Source organism: Anas platyrhynchos, chromosome 1 (genome assembly GCF_047663525.1).
Source record: "Anas platyrhynchos isolate ZD024472 breed Pekin duck chromosome 1, IASCAAS_PekinDuck_T2T, whole genome shotgun sequence".
NCBI lineage: Eukaryota > Metazoa > Chordata > Aves > Anseriformes > Anatidae > Anas > Anas platyrhynchos.
The window spans coordinates 157908383-157922057 of record NC_092587.1 but is presented as its reverse complement, the minus strand read 5'-3'; the positions used below and the strand labels follow the sequence as shown (position 1 = coordinate 157922057).

General features: G+C 38.0%; 1 long non-coding RNA gene across 1 annotated transcript in view; it reads right to left on the bottom strand.

Moving 5' to 3' along the window:
- Window positions 1–12051: 12051 nt before the first annotated feature.
- Window positions 12052–13675, bottom strand: part of LOC119713442 (uncharacterized) — a 33038-nt gene continuing 31414 nt past the window's right edge. Inside the window, exon 3 of the long non-coding RNA XR_005260699.2 lies at window positions 12052–12708. This is a non-coding gene — a long non-coding RNA (uncharacterized lncRNA). The remainder of the gene's footprint in view (window positions 12709–13675) is intronic.

Here is a 13675-nt window from a genome sequence, read left to right as displayed (position 1 = left end):
AGTTAGGAGAATGATAGATTTGATGGTTTGCCAGATTCTTGGTTGTTATTGTTGTTGTTTTTCTTTCCCCTAGACTGAAAACTCAAAGAAAACCTAAAATTTTATCACATCCAGAGTTCTCAGAAGTGGTTTGTCATTAATATCTTGTGTTAATACTCTGTAGATGGATTAAGGGATTTAGAAAATACATGCTCTTGCAAAATTAAATTTTCAACTTTAATGTGACTACCAAACTTCAAAAGATAAATGTCTCCTCTTAACAGTACAGTGATCTTTTGTCTTAGTTTGTATATTCTTGGCCTATCTTCATTTCAGAAGTCATTCCACTTCAATGCTTAAGTTCCTACAGTGGATCCAGTTCTTGAGTTACTAAAAATACTTTGATAAGATAAACTATGTGCCTATAAGATTTTTACTTTTTACTTAATCTTAAGTTTTTTGGGAACAATGGAAAATTACAGGTATGTAAAAATAAAGGCAGACAAGCTTTAGAAAAGCAATGCTTTAGTTTTTCGAAATCTGAAGATGCTATTTCAAAACACTAATCTTTTAATGTAGAATAATAAATTTGAAACTCTTGTGTCAATTCACAACACAATTATTTCAAAAGAAAAATGCAAATAAATAGAAATCAATTACAAATCACAAATAATTACAAATCAAAAATAAAATACAGGGAAGTATGGATGACTCTAAAGGTAATTTAAAATCTGGGTGTGGAATAGAAATCTAACATTATTTATTTATTTATTTGTTTGTTTGTTTATTTATTTATTTATTTATTTATTTATTTATTTGGAAGCAGGGAACCAAAAACAACAAGAAAACTTCAAGAAGTGAAAAACTTTCAGATTTAACAAGCATGTAATTAACATCCACACATTTATCAAATATTTAATATGAAAAGTCTGTATTCATCCTAATTTCAAAGGCATTTTCTTTAATCCCATACTAAAGAATCTCAAGCTGTTTGTGATAGCAATATTGCTTTACAGATTAAAGTAACAATCATTTCTAGCATAATTCTTACCTTGGAAAGAATTTCCTTTGAAAATATTTTTAATTCCAAACTACTTTATATATTTTTCTGTAAAAACATATTTCTGAAAAGGTTCTTACCTGCCTTTTCAGAAACTTCCAAGAGTGAAAGAACTGTAAACTAAAGTAAAACTAAAGTGTGTAAAGTGTTTGGAACAAGATAAATATAGGGAAATTGGACAGACAGATGAGTGAAGTTTTTCTGAATGTATTTATGGAACTATATGAACTGTTGTAATTGATAAGCAAGAAAATCCTGGAGCCTGAGGATACAATTTCAGAAGAAAAAAAAAAAAAAAAAAAAAAAAAAACACCAAACAAACAAACAGAAACTTGGCAATGAAGAGATAAAGATAATTTTTTAAACTTGGTGCCCACAGATCAATTAATGAAAACTATTTCATATTTATTTTGTATACATACATACACAAAATTATGACCTTAAATTCTGTCAAATATAAAATATATTAGTCAGCTATTAAAAGCAAAAGAACAGTTGAAGTCCTGGCCAAGCAAAGAACCCCTTTTTATTCAAACCCATATTTTTTCATATGAAATTCACATTCATATTTACATAATTTAGTCCCCAAATAAAAAATGATCAATCATGCTACCAGAACAATTGTCTAAATTTATGTTAAGGTTTGTAGTGATTAAAAATGAGGAGTTCTGCTTGTTTGTTTGTTTTTCTCCTGAGAACATTTATTATGTTTTAAACAGTTTCACTTTCAAGGTGTTCATGTTTCAAACACTGTAGAAGTTTGGAAATCTACTGAACACTTTAAACAAGATAATATTTAAACCATTTCAGTCTAAAATCTTCTGTATTTATATAAGTAGAGTTAAGTATGTTGTAGGTTGAGAAAGAAAAAATTAAAAGAAAAATACTGCAAATTGAAAAAAAGACTCTCACCTGCCTTTATAAGGGACGTTGATTCTTATAGTTCATCTCCTCTCTGTATAGAATTCCTTAACCTGTTTAGGAAAGGTAGAAAAAACTCCTCACTCTGACAGATTTAGAAATAACATTTTTAGTGGGATAGCTGCAATGGACATTGCAACCCAAAATGTTCTGCCTGAACCTTAATCTTAAAGGAGCTTGTGTTGAAAATAATTTGATTAAGAACTATAACATAGATAAAATAAACCAAACTATGTGTGGCTGATTGTAATACAAGAATTCTTAGATCATGCTTATTAGATGCATATCTCTTTACACTTTCTACTCAGCCTGCCAATTAACAGCAATGAGAAGATTATAATCACATTCTTGAACTGTCTGATAATTTGTCATACATACATCTGTCAAAGACTTAACTGGTGTAGTGTGTATTAGTGGTGCAAGTATTCCTCTCTGTGCATGAATTAAGCAAAAAATGTGTGTTTGTGTATACATGCACTATATATATGTGCATATATATAGTAGAGAACATTTTAAAATTTCCATGAATAGTTTAACAGAGATGCTTTAACTGTTTTTTTGTTGGAAGAAAGGTCATTTCTGCAGAAGATAATACAGAATGAGCTAGGTATAGGAGGTGCTACTTCTACTTTGTAAATGCTAAGCTTCAGAACACAATTTGGCTTCCCAAGTGCTGTTCAGAGACCACCCTGTGCAAAGCTAAGCAATTGTGTATGTGCAGATCTGTATCAATGAATTAGAATTGCCATGTTAGTGGTGTATAGTGCATAAAAATATATTTTACAAATAAGTATAATGCTTTTATGATAGATGTATGAGACATTGATTGGAATAAGCATCAGTCTTAGATATCTGACTTCATGTGTTTGCAGTTTTGACATCTAGACTTTGCTGTGTCAAAGTTCTTGCAGACAAGGGAGATTGAATCAATGAAGTTAGTGAGACATAGCTCACTATATTTAATCTGACCAAACGTAGATGTTGTTGCATGCAAATTGCCTACCACACCAAACTGATGCAGACACAATATATATGGATCCAAATATTTGTTGTAAGATTTTTCATTTGTTTTGTTTTAAATCTAATTAAGCAATCTAATTGCTAAGCTTTAAGTCATGCTAGCACAGTCCACTTAATTGTTTTTTTCTTCACTGGTCAGTAAATTCCATATTGTATCCATGTTCTACTATTTTTTGTATAGTTTAAATATGCTAAATACTTGTTTTACATGTGGTAAGTATTTGTTCTTTATTCTCTTTGTTATGCTTATACCTAATTTTATGTGCATCCCAAAGTTACATGCTTTTAGTGATCAGTAATTGAATACTTGATTTGTGCTTGTAGACGTGGAACATCTAATATCATCCTGTGTTATCATCTGTCTGCTATCCTTTTGCACTTGCATGGTGGAGATGTCTGTTACTGTCCATTGACTTCCTTCAACTTATTTTGAGATATTAAACCACAATAATACAATATTTTGTATTTAGGTAAGGTTAATTTAGAATTTGTAACATTTCTTGTGTTTTACAGTTGTAATGAATCAAGGATTTTACATATATCAAAACTAGATGATTAATGTAAACACATATCATAGATGTAAATTATTTTCTTGCAGGATAGGGAGTAGTGTGTTCAAAAAAAAATAATATATATGTATATATATATATATACTTAAAATCAATGAGGAAAACCGCTGAAACACCTAACAGTTTACAGATAAGTAAAGTGAATTTACAGATGAGTTTCTCCCTATAACATTAAGACAGGATGCAGAGCAGACTACCACTGCTGGCATTTTCTTGAAAGACTTTAGTGTCTCATTAACCAATTCTATACAGATAATCATACAATTGTCATGAACTTTTTATGTAGTAGCTCATCTGAGACAAAAGAGCCATTTCTACCTGAAGTAACCAAGGCAGTGCTCACATCACAGTCAAACTGGATAAAAGTCAGTTTAAAATATATGGCTTTGAGTGTCTGTCATTGGCCTCAATATACTAACACAATCACTCCTGAGCACTAACTTTTCTGGTAGATTTCTGATATGAGATAAACATTATGAATTTTTCTTTCCTAAAAAAAAAAAAAGAAAAGTTTTCCTTATATGAAATATTCTTATTTATTTTTACTAATAAACTAAACAATTGAGCTTGGAATTCTAACATTCTGATAGGTTTCATGAGCATAAGATGCATAGAACACATATTTTCTGAAGAATTTGTTTTTCATTAAACTAATGTATACAATGTCCTGAAAAAATAAAAAATGTTAAAAATAAATATATGTATACATATAATAATGTTCTGAACTGTAATTTCTTTTTAAAATTTATTTAAAAGAGAAAGTGGATTAAGTTGAAGTATAGCAGCTATTGCAACAGAAAAAAAAAATAAAACAATTTAAAGAAAAAATCATATTTTGAGAAACTCAGACAATGTTAAAATACCTAGTTCTCTGTTTCTGCTCTTATCTCTTTTCTTTAGCAATTCATGATACCTTGCCAGAAAGAAAGAAATCAAATATATGATTTTTGTAAGTAGTTTTCATTGAGAAAGAACACAAACAAACAAAAAACACAGGTAGCACATACCCAGGAATTACAGTTGCAGGCTCCTCCAATGAAGTTAGCAATAAATCAAGGGAATTTGTCTGTGGGCGCCCCTCAAGCACCTCAGTATCACAATATAAATGTTATTAGGATAGTAAGTTTGCTCCCTCCCCTCTTCTCAAGCCACCAGTTGGCTGTCTCACTAGCAGCCTCCTTTGAACAAATTCTTTGAACCTATCCCCAGCTCCTTTGGAAGAGCGCAATAGGAAGACACACAGCTCACAGACAGCTGAGACCTCAGTAAGACATATGGTTTGCAGACAGCTGAGACCTTGGTTTGTCCTGATCCACAGCAAGGAAAATACAGCAGCCAAAGATTTCCCAAAGATGTACCCCATCGGCATCAGAGGAAAGACTGCACATGATATTGAGGGTCTCAGCACATGCCACTCTGCCCAGAGGAAGAGCAGCAAAATGCCTCTCCTGTGGGTGTTAACATAACTCAAGTGGTTGGAGTTAACACTAAGGAGCAATTTTGATTTGAAAGCCTCTCGGGGTACCGACAGAGCAAGCTGCGCTGCCATCACTGTCACTGTAGATTATGACTGTGTGAGTGGTAAGGAAGCGTTACCTTGAGGCAGGGATACAGCCCCTAGACCTGATGGCTGAGAAAGCTGCTTTAACCCACCCACTAGTTTTGGGCAGTCTAGACACTTAGATACTATAGCTGATTCCCAGTTCCTGTATTTAAATAACAATAATAATTAAAAAGCATTTTGTGGCAAATACTTGCTTTTCCAGATGCCTGACTTCTGAGAAATAGGAACATAACAGTGGTACGTGTGGCTGTTTTGCCTTCAGACCTGGGCACATGCTGTCAAAGGCCAGGCTGAAGGGGAATTTTGGGCAGCCTGGGCTGGTGGGTGACATCCCTGCCCATAGCAGGAAGTGGCACTGGGTGGCCTTCAAGGTCCCTTCCAACGCAAATCACCCCACAAGTCTGTGAAACAGCCCCACGCAAGGGTAGAGCTGCTCTGCACGTACCTGGGGAGCATGGTGTAGCACGTAGTAGGTTGGGTGTGCTTGGCTTACTTGTCTACAGAGCTGCTTTTCTAATATTAAAGGGTAGTGAAATCTGCAAAAGTACTAGCAACCTGTCTGCATGTCTATCTTTAGCGCTGTGGCTTTCATCAGTTGAAATCTGCATTATTGCCTGCAGTTGCAGTATCCACAACCCAGCCTTCAGTGGGGACTCTGAGTTTCCAAAATCCTGAAGCCGATTCTGGAAGGATAAGGGAAATCCAGGCTGTGCTGGGCACTCCTGATGGACTGAACTTTGCTGAGAAACCTGTCTGCCTAAAGAAACGGCAGAGTCCTGTTTGCTAACATAATTCAGCTTGGACTGGACAGAGCACCAGACAGTCTGCTGGGTGGAGGAGGACTGGTGCACTGTGTAGCTTCTCTAATGATGAGCGCTACATTGGGTTAAAAACTAGCTGGATAGCTGGGCCCAAAGAGTTATGGTGAATGGAGTCAAATCCTGTTGAAGGCCGGTCACTAGTGGTGTTCCACACGGCTCGGTACTGGGGCCTGTCCTCTTTAATATCTTTATCTATGATCTGGATGAGGGGATTGAGTGCACCCTCAGTAATTTTGCAGATGACACCAAGTTAGGTGTGTGTGTCGATCTGCTTGAGGGCAGGAAGGCTCTGCAGAGGAACTGGATAGGCTGGACCGATGGGCTGAGGTCAACCGTATGAAGTTCAACAAGGCCAAGTGCTGGGTCTTGCATCTGGGGCAAAAAAAAAAAAAAACAACAGGCAACACTACAGGCTGAGAGATGAGTGGTTAGAAAGCTGCCTGGCAGAGAAGGATCTGGGAGTATTGGTTGATAGTCGGCTGAGTATGAATGAGGTAGGGGTTGAGTCACCATCCCTGGAGGTCTTTAAAAGACGTTTAGATGTAGAGCTTAATGGTGTGGTTTAGTGGAGGACTGGTTAGTTTAGTGTTAGGTCAGAGGTTGGACTCTGTGATCTTGGAGGTCTCTTCCAACCTAGACGATTCTGTGATTCTTCTGTAGGTTAGTGTTATAAATGGCTCAGGATTCAAATTAGGATTAAATAAAGAAATAGGATTTATTAAAAGATTATAAAAGAATAGAGGTAAGCAAACAGCGCTGGATGCACCGGGAGTCTCCGCTCCACCAGGACGCACACCAGTTACATCAAGCAGCTGATTTTTATGCACCTAGACTAATACATATTCATTACTACTTCTAAAAAAATAGATTATTATAATTAGCTTCCGGGGTCCAGTTCCTCCTACTGGAGCATGCGCATCAGTCTCCTCTGGGGGTCTCTAGGGGTCTTTCATGCTGAAGGCTTGTAGTCTTCCTCTCACCCTTTGTACTTACTCGGCACTATTCCAAGTTTATGGAACACTCTCTGTACACTCTCCACAGGTCTTGTCTCCCAACTGTCCTTCAGCTTCTTTTTTCTTCCTCTTAATCTCTTGGCCCCCCTGGCCAGATACCAAGGATCTCATAACAGTCACTAGTTGTTATCAGTTGTTCTGAAACTCCCAGACATCAAACACAAACAGCTTTCTTATTTGACGCTTCACGAGTAATTAAAACATTCTTCCCCAGCCATTCACAGACACATCTATAGCAGTGTTAAGTTAATCTCGAAGAAGACAGGAAAAAAGGCTGTAACTGTTAGAAATAGAAGTCCGGAATAACAAAAGCAAACAGATTCATAAATTTAAGGAGTGTTTTCTGAAGACGTGATAAATTGACTAGAATGAGGGGGAGAATGGGACACACTGCATCTGTGGTTCAAGAACTAAATTGCCAGTGCAGGGCCCAGAGGCAGACAGGATTCAAACAGAATTATTCTTTATGGACACGAATTTATGGACACGAATTTATGGACACGAATTGGAATTGTTAAAACATTCCTCACAGTTAGGCACCAAAAGAAAGTGTATGGCTGCTGGAAGCAGGGTCAGGCAACATGGAAGGACTAAAGGAATGCTGTTCGCCTTTGTAGGGAGAAAATTTGTGCAGCCAAAGCCCAATTAGAGTTGAAGCCAGACAGGTCTGTGGGAGACAATAAAAAAGGCTTTTTTTAAAATATGTGAACAGAAAAAGAAGGATCAGAGAAAACAGGTCCACTACTTGATGAAGATGGTCACCTCACAAAGAATGACATAGGCAAAGCAGAGATATTTAGTGCTTTATTTACCTCCGTCTTCAACACTGAAGATGAGCTTTGGGACCCTGGGGGGCCCTGAGCTGGAGGACTGTAATGGTGGGAATGGTAAACTCCCAGACAACCCCGAGTGTGTGCAGGATTTGCTGATTCACCTGGATCCATACAAATCCATGGGTCTGGATGGGATTCATACCAGGGTGCTCAGAGATCTGTCTGACATCATCATGGGACCTCTCACAATTATTTTTCATTGGTCTTGGGAATCTGTAGAGGTCCCAGTTGCCTGGAAGCTGGCAAATGTGCCAATTTTCAGGAAGGGCAAGACAGAAGATCCTGGTATCTATAGGCCTGTCAGTCTCACATGAATGCTTGGTAAAATTATGGAGAAGATTATCTTTGAAGTTACTGAAATACACCTGGGGGACAACGCAGTCATGGGTCACAACCAACATGGGTTCACAAACGGTAGGTCCTGTTTAACAAATTTGGTTTCCTCATATGATAAAATCACCCATCTAGTTGATCAAGGGTAGCCAGTTGATATAATATTTATGGATTTCAGTAAAGCTTTTGACACAGTTCCCCATAGGAAACTACTGGACAAAATATCCTGCATACAGCTAGATAAAACATATGATAAGTGAATAATTGGCAGACATGTAGTGCTCAAAGTGTTATGGTAAATGGGGTTACATCAGATTGAGGCCCAGTCAACAGTGTGGTCCCCCAGGGCTCTATTTTAGGACTAGTTCTTTTCAATGTTTTCATAAAACATTTCATAATGTTTTGGATGAAGGACTAGAAAGTGTTTTGAGTAAGTTTTTTGATGATACTAAACTGGGAGGAACTGTTGACTCTGTCGAGGGTGGAAAGTCCTTGCAGAGGGATCTGGGCAGATTGGAGAGCTGGGCAATCACCAACCATATGAAGGTTAACAAGAGCAAGTGCCAGGTCCTGCACCTGAGAAGGGGCAACACTGTCTATGCATACAGAGTGGGTGATGAGATGCTGGAGAGCAGCCCCGCAGAGAGGGATCATAGAATCATAGAATCATAGAATATCCTGAGTTGGAAGGGACCCTTAAGGATCATCAAGTCCAACTCTTGACACCGCACAGGTCTACCCAAGTTCAGACCATGTGACTAAGTGCACAGTCCAATCTCTTCTTAAATTCAGTCAGGCTCGGTGCAGTGACCACTTCCCTGGGGAGCCTGTTCCAGTGTGCAACCACTCTCTCTGTGAAGAACTTCCCCCTGATGTCAAGCCTAAACTTCCCCTGCCTCAGCTTAACCCCGTTCCCGCGGGTCCTGTCGCTGGTGTTAATGGAGAAAAGGTCTCCTGCCTCTCGACACCCCCTTACGAGGAAGTTGTAGACTGCGATGAGGTCTCCCCTCAGCCTCCTCTTCTCCAGGCTGAACAGGCCCAGTGTCCTCAGCCGTTCCTCGTACGTCTTCCCCTCCAGGCCTTTCACAATCTTCGTAGCCCTCCTCTGGACACTCTCCAACAGTTTCATGTCCTTTTTATACCGTGGTGCCCAGAACTGCACACAGTACTCGAGGTGAGGCCGCACCAGCGCAGAGTAGAGCGGGACAATCACCTCCCTCGACCTACTAGCGATGCCGTGCTTGATGCACCCCAGGACACGGTTGGCCCTCCTGGCTGCCAGGGCACACTGCCGGCTCATATTCAACTTGTTGTCTACCACGACCCCCAGATCCCTCTCTTCTAGGCTGCTCTCCAGCGTCTCATCGCCCAGTCTGTACGTGCAGCCAGGGTTTCCCCGTCCCAGGTGCAGGACCCGGCACTTGCTCTTATTGAACTTCATGCGGTTGGCAATCGCCCAGCTCTCCAACCTATCCAGATCCCTCTGCAAGGCCTTTCCACCCTCATTCGAGTCCACAACTCCTCCTGGGGGAGTTGTGGACTCGAATGAGGGTGGATCTGGGGGTTTTTGTTGACAGCAAGATGAATATGAGCCAGCAGTGTGCCCTGGCAGCCAGGAGGGCCAACCGTATCCTGGGGTGCATCAAGCACAGCATTGCTAGTCAGTTGAGGCAAGTGATTGTCTTTCTCTACTCTGTGCTGGTGTAGCTTCACCTCGAGTACTGTGTGCAGTTTTGAGTGTCACAGTACAAAAGGGATCTGCAACTATTGGAGAGTGTCCAGAGATGGGCTACAAAGATGGTGAAGGGTCTAGAGGGGAAGACATATGAAGAGTGGCTGAGGTCACTAGGTCTGTTCAGCCTGGAGAAGAGGAAGCTGAGGGGAGACCTCATCGCAGTTTACAGCTTCCTCACAAGGGGGAGTGGAGCGGCAGGCACCAACCTATTCTCTTTAGTGATAGTGATAGGACCTGAGGGAATGGTGTCAAGCTTAAACAGGGGAAGTTCAGGTTGGATATCAGGTAAAGGTTCTTCACCAAGAGGGCATTTGCTCACTGGAACAGGCTTACCAGGGACGTAGTCAGAGCACCAAGCCTGTTGGAGTTTAAGAAATGTTTGGACTATTATGCATTTGGCTCTTAGTCATATGGTCTGAATTTTTGGGCAAAACTGTGCAGAACCAGGAGATGGAATCAATGATCCTTTTGGGTTCCTTCCAGTTTAGGCTATTCTATGATTCTATGAAAACCAAGAACACAGACATGGAATTATCTATAGGAATAAGATCATGTGGTTCTTGCTGACTTTAAGGAAAATAGGTACATGGGAAAGAAACCAACATTTCTAGGCTTGACCATGCTTGTTCTTGTTATTTTGTTCATGAAAGTGTTAATATTCTTCTCTAAATTTATTTTAATTTTATAAGAAGCTGCGCTCTAAGATCTATTTCTGATCCACGGGCTGCTTCCAATAGTGCTACCTGATATCCTTGAAATATCATTTTTTATCATATTTGATAGGTACCAGAAATTGGCAGAGGTCCCTAACAAATGGAAAAAGGTAAAGTTTTCTTCTTCCTACTATCAGGTACTCCAGTCTCCCACCTACAATAATCGTTTGGATGAATAAATTCTTCCACTCAAACTGAAATTCTTCAGCTGTGTACAGGTGAACCAAGAGATCTTTGGCATTAGTTGACCATTTCAATAGAGTCCTTTCAAAAGTTTAGTACAGATTTGTCCACACTACTTGTGCATCAGCAAGATCATATTTTGCTCTTCTGCTCTGCTCAGCTTCTCCAGACATGGAGAAGAAACTGCCCTTACTAATCTTTTTGTTTTGTTTTGTTTCCCCTCTCATGTGCTTTCAGTTACAGCTGTAATTTTTTAACAAACTGTTTTGATTTAACCAGTCAGGCAGGTAAACACCACACAGCCATTTACTCTTCCTACCTCGCAGCGGGATGGGAGAGAAAAAAAAAAAAAAAAAGGTAAATGCGAGTAGGTTGAGATAGACAGCTTAATAGCACAGAAAATTATTATTAACAATAATAACAGGAATAATAATAATCTGTACAAAGAGCTCAAGCTAGCCCAACTCCGAGCAGTAATCCTTCCCACCCCATCCAGCCACCCCATATTAATTAGTCAGCATGACGTCATATGGTATGGAATACCCCTTTGGCCAGTTTGGGTCAGCTATCCTGGTTCTGACGCCTCCCAGCTTCTTGTGCACCCCCAGCCTCCTCACTGGCAGGGCAGTGTGAGAAGCTGAAAAGTCCTTGGCTTAGCATAAGCACTGCTTTGCAACAATTAAAACATCAGCATGTTATCAATATTATTCTCATCTTAAATCCCAATCACAGCATGACACCAGCTACTAGGGGAAAATTAACTCTATCTTAGCCAAAACCAGGACACAAACTCATACTCTGCTGCAGCTGGCTGCAAATAAATATTGCATAATTTGTCTGCTAGAAAGAAAATAGAATAGACATATATATATATACATATTTTTTTTTTTTTCTTGAGCTTCTTTCATTCTCCAGCTAAAAATTGTATTTCATGACCATTTGTCCTTTTTTTTTTTTTTTTTTTTTTTTTTCTTGAATGTACTCAAGAACAGCCAGCGTGCATGCACTATGATCTTCAGAGTAAAGCTGTAATATTTTGGTGTGCTTAACTATATCTCCTTGAGGAATGGAAGAATGCTGTTGTCCCATGCTGTTGTCCCATATATCTTCATACATTCCACATGTTTTCTGAGTTTCCACAAGTGATATTCCAGTAATATATGTAGTTTGACCTAAAAGAGCATGATGACAATGGAACACCTGAAATAAGTCCTGATGAAGATACTATTACTGACTCGTTGCAAAATGAAGGGGAGTAGAGGGAAGACGTATTATATTGAATTTTATTGCACTGTAGTTTAATTTGATATATATGATATTTTTACTTATTTTTAAAATTATATTTCCATGAAAAATTGCAGACAATCCTTATGAGCCAAAATTTCCTTACTGCAAGTGGCACTGAGAAGTGTGATAACATTTCTAATAACATAGTAATTCAGTTTCAGTTCAGTGAAGCTTACTGGTATGACAACCTGTATAAATAAGATTGTGGTATAAAAATCAGACTCTTCTAGCATATGTCACAGTTGTTATTTCCATGCAAAATCAGACTATACAGTGTTTGACTTTGGATCTACTTATTAGACATACTATTCCTAAAAAGGAATAGTATGTTCCTTTGCCATATGTTGCCATATTGTTCAGTTATCTTATTACCATCACTCTTGTTTCCCAAAGGATCATACATATTTAAAACACTTTTGAGAAATCATGTGTAACAGTTTGAACAATTAGCTTTTCTGTATTTTCAGGTACTTAGGAAATAACTTTGTCTTAATATTTTGCTGCTACAGCTTCTGTAATACATGTAACTTATGTGCAGATTACCTCAATCTTTTTAATATAATGAAAAAAATCTCAAGATATATAAATGAAAATAAAACAGCAATCAAGAAATATACAGTCATATGGAGGGATTAAATTTTCCATGTTCACTTTCTTTTGCCTGTCCTTTTCATGACCTGTAAAACAATAAAACAATGAGAAAGATGAATTATGTGAGAAACAACCAGACTGAGAGGATATGTGGAATAGAATTTAGAAGCTTTTGCATTCTAATAAGTACGATGACATTTATTTTTGAACAAGCCAATATAGCTTCTGTTTTTGATTCTTTCCTAGGGGAATAAAAAAAAAAAAAAAAAAAAAAAGGAGAAAAAAAATCAATTTATTTATTTATGACTTTTGCCATTTGTTTCCAGAAGGTCTTTTAATAGTTAACAATTACCTAATGGAAATTTCTAAATATTTCTGTATTGCAGCTTCCCAGATCAAAATGCAAACAAAACAAAACAAAATAAAAATAAAAATTTCTTGTGGTGGAGCTGGTAGGAGAATCTGAGTTCCATAATACAGAACAAACTTAAATTTTACTTGTCAGGATTAGATTATGAATAATATTACAGACACACAGACAATTAATGCAGTAATAGATTAATTCTGTATCAAGACTTTTTAAGACCAGCTGCTTAAGACAAAAGGTTGTTATGTTTGTTTGAGCCTTCTTGATTAGAAAGATGCAGAATTAGTTTGACTCCTATTTCTCTGAGTGCCAGAAGAATATAAATTGTTCTTGAATATGCTATGTATCACTATTTCATCATTATGCCCCCCCCTTAGATCACAGAAGTGCTCCCTGAAAGAGTTCTGTAAAATCTTGATTTGTGTGTTATGCTGTTGTACACAAAACACTCTTGACTTGGGGAATTATTACTTAATTTAATTCATTGCCAATTCATATAAATTTCTGATTGTTGACTTGGGTATTGAAGAAAAAATAAAACAAAAGCAATTAAATAGTTACATAAAACCCCTTTCTTTCATATTCCCTAGACTCAAATTAAGCCAAATACATAGTTGCAGATCCTCTAATTTTCAACCTGAGTTACACTCAGTCCCAATTCCTTCAGTGAGGTGTTGACTGGCATA